The sequence below is a fragment of the Alligator mississippiensis genome, chromosome 2, assembly GCF_030867095.1.
Source record: "Alligator mississippiensis isolate rAllMis1 chromosome 2, rAllMis1, whole genome shotgun sequence".
NCBI classification, from domain to species: domain Eukaryota; kingdom Metazoa; phylum Chordata; order Crocodylia; family Alligatoridae; genus Alligator; species Alligator mississippiensis.
The window spans coordinates 11,949,685-11,957,764 of record NC_081825.1 but is presented as its reverse complement, the minus strand read 5'-3'; the positions used below and the strand labels follow the sequence as shown (position 1 = coordinate 11,957,764).

The following is an 8,080-nucleotide window of genomic DNA, read 5'->3' as shown; positions in this document are numbered from 1 at the left end:
TGGTGGCTCTTACTGAGGCCACAAAGCCTGCCAAGTTTCAAGAAGATTGGTGCAGGGACTTGGGGGGGAACTGTCCCTCAAGCTGCAGACAAACAAAACTGGTGCCATGGGTGCTGTGGGACTGACTGTGCCTGTCCTGGGGCGGGAGGGCAGACACTGGCCTGGCTGCTAATCTACTGTGTTCCCAGTTACCAGTCAATCAGTCATGATTCACTCAGGAACCAGGGACTCCCAACCAGCTCAATATACAGGACCTAGCTACTACATGATGACTTAACGAGCATCAATTAGCACCTGCAAAACTAGGCTAAGGAGAGGAAAGACTCAAGACAGACAATCAACTGCCCCAAGACAGACACAGTCTTGGCACGAGTTTTGCCTGTCACCAGCTAGGGGTGCAGGGCCCCAGACCCCCCTGCACCTATCTCCTCCACAGCTGGCCGGTGTCACAGCAGGGGCCACCATCCCTGCAGCTGTCACCCCGCTGCGCCTGAACACACGCAGGGTCACCCATGGCACCAATTTTGCTTGTCCGCAGCTTGAGGGGCAGTTCCCCCCAAACCCCTGCACCGATCTCCGTGAAACTTGGCAAGCTTTGTGGCCTCAGTAAGAGCTACCACCCCTGCAGTTTTGACCCCCCTGTGTTGTAACACAGCCGTGACATGAGATTGGCTTTCAAGAATTTGGGGTACAGTTCCCCCCCAAACCCCTGCATCGATCTTCTTTAAACTTAGCAGGTTTTATGCTCTCAGCAGGGGCTACTATCCTTGCAAGTTTAATCCAAATCAGACAAAAACCAACAAAGTTATAGATATTTCATTGATTCCCCATTATACTCTATGGCCAGATCTCCAAGTCGGCTCCGAAGCTTCATCTGGATCGAGGCAGAAACCCAGTCCAGAGCTCCCGATCGGATCACAGCCATCTGAAGCAGCCAGATCCAAAGCCGGATCAGATCCCTGCCGAGTCACACAGCCCTAGTTACCACCTCTCATTAACATATGCAATTGTTCCATCCCTCTGATTCAGTCAGTTCAGTTCATTTGAACCTCTAACCATTACTATGTTGTGTTAGAAAAACTTGCGGTGATAGAAAAGGAAAGAAACATCCTGCGAACCAACACAAGGCCATAAGCTGCTTGCCAGAGGCAAGGCCAGCTGATATTGCATACGCCAGCAAAATGAAAAGTTCTGATAATAATGAGGCTATACAGAACTTAAGCAATGATTTAATAAGGCTGAATATAAAAGAAAATTTTAAACAATACTGTAATGCACCACTCTATAAAGAGGGGAGGGCTTTAAAGCATAAACTATGACAAGCTACCTTAACAGCATTGCTTTTCACTCTTCAGCCAGTGGAAATAGCCGTGAAGAAAAACACAGATGTGTTCACTGATCACAGATGCTTTTCTGCATTTGTTTGAAAATAAACATTAAGGAGGTTTAGAAACAAGAACTGGGATTGTCATACATGTTTTCAGGTTAAAGCCATATATTATCAGGGCGAGCCCCTGCACCACTATAAATCAGTGTAACTTTGTTGACCTCAAGGGACTTCCAATGATTTCTACCAGCTGAGGAACTGGGGCTGAGCCTCCAATGAGAGATAATTCACCATTTCATAGTACAAAAATAAGAAAGAACCTAGGACACCAAGCAGCCATGAAACCTAAATCACCAGCAACTCCTTACAACCATGTCAGGCTGCAGTATATCAATGCAACAATTTACACAGAACAGCTAGGCTGGAAATAACGTCTACCTATTTCTGCATATTAACCATGGAAAGATTGCTGTGTTTTCAATTTTCTGCCCATCTCCAATTAAATTATGTGGAAAGCTTTCCTTCAGGCACAAACCTTGTAGACAGGATAAACAAAACACAGAGAAAAACCCAACAGCAGAGTAACATCCCATAAAGCTTGATGCATTTTCGTTTGCAAAACTCTGTTGACTTCAGCGTGGTTTAAAAAATGCCCCCTGTAGTGATGACTGGGTTCAATAAAAAGTCATATGTGAATAAGAAGAACTAACAACAATGAACTTTACGCTGGAGCAAGTTTCTACAGCCCTTTATTCTCTCCAACTGACTGACTTAGTGGACCATTGCCTAACTCCTAACCTCTGCAGTCTTCCAAGTAGTGGAGCGTTTCTTACAACTTTTATCACCGCAACTTCTCTCTTAACAGTAAGTAAAACACTCAATTAATACAAACATAAATTAAAACACATCTAAAGAGGAGAGCTACTCTGAAGTGAGTGTCGCTCCCTTTCCCATTTCCCCTTTTCTGGAGCTCTTTTAACAAATCTCTGCAAATCTTTCAGGAGGTTTCACATTCTTAGACCTATGATGTATCACAGGGGTTTTCAGCCTTTTTAAAGAAATGTACTCCTGGTTACACTTCTGGTGGGGGGGGTGTGGCAGCGGCTGGATGTGGGTGGGGGGGGCGGTCTTGCATGCAGTGGCAGTGGCAGTGGCTCAAGGTGGCGGATGGTGGTGGCAGTGGCAGCATGCAAGGTCCCTTCTGACCCCCTGTTTGGCCAGCTAGGTTGTGCCTGCGCAGCCTGCAGAGGGGCACTGCTGCCTGGACCCACACCCACCCTGGCCCTGCTCCTGGGAGGCCATGGCTCAGGCTGGTAGGTGGTCATGCTCTGTCCCACCACCCCTTGCATATCCCCTAGCTCCTTTTCAAGTACTTCCGGGGGTACGTGTAGCCCCAGTTGACAATCCCTTACGTATCAGATCAAGATTTCTTTTTTTTTTTTTTTTCCATGGGAAGCTTTTCTTCCAAAGCTTTATAGACCTGAGTCTGTATAATGTGATTCAATTGACTTGTACTTTGGGCAGCTGCGCTTCTGCACATAGCACACAATTCATTAGTTACAGAATGCAGAGGCTGATTTCCTGTTTTCTGCTTGATGGTATTTGCATTTGTGTCAATAGGTTCATTTCTTCCCATAGGGACATGGTTGCTTGTGTTCTGGAGCAATTGATTTCTTCTGAAGAGGAATGTTCAGATTTGGGCTGTGACAGCTAAAAGGATCATCAGGAGGCATGACTGTTGTATCTCCTTGTACTGCAAGAAGTAAACCCTTAACTAGATTCAGTTTCTCATAAGATGCCAGATCTAAAATTGATGTCACTTCCCTAGGTACCACAATTAATAGGAGTTTGTATACTCTATCTTTATTTTGGATGCACCTCCCTTTCAATGTCAGGCATGTTCCTGGCTACTGCCAGTTCTTTTGATGTTTGCTGCCAAAATCACAAGCCTTGCATGGCCAGATCAGGTACACACCATACCCCATTCCTGTATGGGGCCAGGCCAGGGCCAGGCCAGCCCTCCTTTTCATCTACAGTCACATTGGGCCTGGGCCATGCCTCAAGGCCAACTTGAAAAAATGCAACATAGACATCAACTCATGGGAGACTATCACCCAGGACCACCCCAAATGGAGGAAGAGTCTGCTGCTAGGATCTCAGTACTTTGAAAACTTACATTGACAGCAGGAGATGGAAAAGCAGGAGAGACAGAAACAGTGTATTGAAGTCTGAATCAAGAATTCAGAGCCACCCACCCAACACAGAAGCATGTTCCTGAATTGCATTAGTCTGTTGAGCCCGGATCATCCTCATCATCCATCTTTGGTCCTGAAGTTGAGACATTCGTTGAAGACAATAATCCTTGACTCCCAGGGATTGCTGAAGAAGAGAAGCAGGAGAAAAGATATGTAAGTTTAACAGCTTCAGAAGAACATTTTGGAGGGGGTTATATTACCTTTATCTGCCTCTGTGGAAACAAAAACAAAATCATCTCCCTACATGCATCAAATTGAAAACACCCTCTCAGAGTCTGGTTTAAAATATATTGTCACAAAATCTCTTTGGATTTTCAATAGCATAATACCATGAAGATCAACTCTAAAACCTCATTTGCCATTGACTCCTATCCTCAAATTTAGCTACATTGAATCCACTTGGAAGGTAATAAGAACGTCATTCTGAAATGGATGCCCCATTGCTTCAAACCTCACATCCTTATGATAGCTTTTGCCACACAGGACAAGTTTTCTGTTCTTCCACAAACCCACACAACCCTCTGTTTCTATGCTTCCGCACAAGACATTTACCACCTAAGCTCATGATTTATCCTCTGTTTCTAATATTCACGTTCCCTCTCATGACGGTTAAATCTGCTGCACGTCAAATGCCAAGACAAAGGACTACTTCATGGTTATGTTAGAAGCATGACTCTTCATTGCAAGCAGTGAACCGGTTAAATGAACAATTACCAAAATATGGCAGATGTACAAGTGTATTTGAGATGAACAATTATCAAGGGCCTTACAATTAATTTCTTCATGTATACACCTGCATCTTGTTAGCATGGCACCTGGTTGCAGCAGAGATATCTGGTTGTACGCTATAGCTCGTGGTGCAGTTTGTAGGCAGATGCTTCTATGGATGGATGATTATTTCAGCACAAATACCTGCTTCCTCCCTAATGTATTAAATACGATGCAGAAATGAGAAGAAAATGTAGCTAAATTGAAAGGAGGGTGGGGGGTAGGTAAACCAAGATGCTGTTAGAGCTATTCATCAGATCCAAGTCCTTGTAAATAAAGTTATGGCTATAAACTGAAGTCAGTGAAAAAGCAGTAACTTTGTGTTGAAGCATATAGGTGCCTTAAACCTATATGAGAAAAAAAACCTGGAGATTGTAGACTGGGTCCTAGCAATGTCAGGGCTGGGTAGGAGTGCAGGATGGGTGGAGGAGATCCAGGAGACTTTCAGAGGGGCAGGCATAACTTGTTACACTTGACTTGTAAATTATTTGTGGCAGGGTCTGTCTTTTTGTTCTGTAATTGTGCAGTACTTACCTAGCCTAATAGACTTCTGGCCCATAGTTTAAGCTCCTATGCACTACCACAGTACAAAAAACCCCCAAAATTCAAGGGTTTACAGATGGTTAGGAGAGCTGAGATGAGAGTGGCAGTTGTGTAAGCAACCAGGTCAGAAGCAGTCCATCTCAACAGGTAGTGCTGGGTGCCATTCTCCAAGAGTAACCCCAGGGAATTAGGAACTGAGCTCAGGGATCTGGAGCCAGTAATCAAGAGCCAAAATTATAAACAGGTCCACTTTCAAACAAGGAAGGGGGGGGGGGGGATCATACATCAGATGCTGGACAGAAAAACTAACTAGGAGCAAGAACAGGAATCAGAGCTGAGGTACAAAACTAGGATCAGGGTAATCTAGAAGTTCTTCAAGAAATGTGTGCAAATAGCCTAGTACTGTCTGTTCTGGTTTTAAGGCCATGTATGGGGCAAGTTTAGCTTCCTACAAGCACAGAAGCCAGAGGCAGGCCACCAGAGAGATGATTCATTCCCGGCTGGAGCGGCACCTCATCACAAATCGGAGAAACAAATAATATCAAGGGTCAGACATGAGAAAAGGGTAGGGCATGTCAGGGTAAGGGAGGTCAGGCCTCAAGAATTGGCCAGAGACTGAAATGAAATGGAGAGACTGGAGGTGGAGGAGTCAGCTCGCAGTCAAACCTGGGTTAGTTGTGGTCCTGACAAACTCTAAGCATTCTTCCCCTTGACCACCTCAGTCTTTAAGCTTCTCTTTAAAAATGGAGAGCCAGTAAGCATTGCAATGATTAACCCAGTAATAGCATCAAACCTATGGCATTTATACCAGTATGTCGGTAAGAAAGCCTATAAGGACTTAATCACAAATCCCTTCTTTATTGTCTGTTATTTCCTGATAAAGATCAGCCACGTGTGATCCATGTTTCAAGGTCAAAATTGACACCGTATTTCCAGAAGGTACAGCCATCGATCACTGGAAGGATGTTTTTTGTAAACAAGCCATAATAGGCCATGTCAATACCCAGTCCGGCCTTCTTGCATGCCAACGTTGCCTTTGCCAGAATTGGAGATAAGTTGAAAAAGGGCCCCCGTTCTGTCTGGTTATCAGGGCAAGTTTGGGGGTTTTTTTATGACATGCTGCAACTCTGTCTGTCTCTCATAAATACTCAGAACCTGAGGCAAGTGTATACCAAAATTAAATGAAAGAATTAGACACATTTTGGATTGCACCCTACACTTTGTGTCTGTCAATAGTGCTTGCTGAGGTGGAAAAACAAAATTGCTTTGTGATTATTTCTGTGAAACCAAGTGCTGAGTTTGTTTCGCTGCATTTGACATGGTCATGTTGGTCACTGGAATATTCAGTTAACCAGTAGATGTATTTATAAAACCCCAATGTTTCACAGATTTCTGGCATGAATGACTTTTTGTTCAAATTATCGTGCTGGAAGAGATTTTTTTTTTTTTTTAATGCTACTGGTTCGTTTCTCATTAAAAGAGTTTCTTTTACATAATTAGGCAGCCAAAACAATGCTGCATCCTTTAACAGGTTGGAGAGTAAAAAGCCCAAACAAGCAATTTGCAGAAATCAACACTCCAGAACCAAATAAAGACAAAACATAGCATGAAAGTCATCCAAATGTGTGTGGCAAGGGGCAAAAGTTACACATAAACTGGTTTAAGTGATCAGAAAAAGGTTAAACCTGTAACAGAACAGAAGTTCAGGGCACATAAGCCAGTTTCAAAATGGCTGAAATGAGTTTGACACAAACCTCGTTGTAGTATCAGACTTAACTGATTAAGCTCAAACCGGTTTATGGAACTTCTGACCCAGACCCCTTCCTGGTTTTAGTTAAATCAGAGTCCCCCAGCATCCCAGCATCCTCTGAAGCCCTAGGCTGGGCTGTGCTCTCTGCTTCAGTAGAGCAGGGCTGGCTTCACCCTTCTGCTCTCATGCTGGAGCATGGCCAGAGACCATTCCTCTAAGGTGAAAGGGGCAGGGAAGAGGTTTATTCCCCCTCCCTCCCCTGTCCCACCAGCACAGACCCAGTCAAGGTCTGCCAGGCAGGGGCAGAGCAGCCCCTCTCAGGCATTTTGCCCCACTCACTGCTCAAGCACTGGGGAACATGACCTGCAGCAGTGTGAAGCAAGCAGAGATCGGGGGGTTAATTCCCCTCTCCATCCCCTGTCCCACCAGCAGGACCCAAGCCAGGACCCTGGATGGAGCAAAGCAGCCTATGTCAGGGTCCCTGCCCTTGATGCTGCAGCAGCAGGGGTGGGGGCATGGCCAGGCACTAGCCCAGCATGGCCCCCTGAGGTGCAGGGGCAGGAAGGGAGTTTATTCCCCCTTCCCTCCTCTCTTCCACTGCGGGACCATATCTGGGGTCTGCCATCCCCATCTACTGCCTGTGCTGCTCACACCAGGCCAGGCAGACCCTGGATGAGGTTCCCTGGGTGGAGAGGGGACAAAGGGGGAATAAGCCCTCTCCCTGTCCTTTTCACCTCAGGGGGCCATGCCAGCTGCATCTGACCAGGCCCCTACCCCTGCCACTGGGCCAGCAAGGGAGGAGCAACCCTGATGGGGCAGCAGCCCCTGTGATGGTGTCCCAAGGAGCACAAGCCAATTCCCAGTGAGGGGGCTGAGCTGTGGGCAGGAGTGGGGCAGACAGATCTGCTGCAGACTGCATAGGGCAACTGATGGCAGCACTAGAAGGGGCTTGACGGACTATGGCCACCCCAAAATTTGACTTAGCTCCTATGTAGTCACTCCATCAAGCCCCACCACAGGGAGGCATGGCCAGCGCTGGCACCAGCAGGAAGCGAGCGGAGATGGGGCAGGGAGGGATGTTAATTCCTCTCCCCCTGTCCCACTGACAGGACCTGAGCTGAGATCTACCTGGCCAGGGCAGAGCAGTCCGTTTCAGGACCCCAACCCCTCTCTGGAGTAGGAGCAGGGGTGGGGGCACGGCCCCCTTCGATGATAACCCTGAGGGGGTTTATTCCCCCCTTCTTCCCAATCATACTCAGCCTGCTGGGGCCTGGACACCTCCCTTCCCCCAGCACAGCTTTGCTGTAGCCAGGGGCTCACTCTAGCGCCCCCTGGTTTCTAGCCTGAGCTACTGCAGGCATGTGACTGCATTTCCAGAATCAAAAGTGAATGTCTATTCACTTGCAAGTCAGTTCAATCTAAGCAGGTTAGACTAAC

General features: G+C 46.5%; 1 long non-coding RNA gene across 1 annotated transcript; it reads left to right on the top strand.

The window, feature by feature from the left end:
• Positions 1 to 929: 929 nt before the first annotated feature.
• On the top strand, positions 930 to 6,282 carry LOC132248469 (uncharacterized). Its single transcript, XR_009459667.1, has 2 exons — positions 930 to 2,191; positions 2,966 to 6,282. It is a non-coding gene; the product is annotated as an uncharacterized LOC132248469 (long non-coding RNA).
• The last annotated feature ends 1,798 nt before the right edge of the window (positions 6,283 to 8,080 follow it).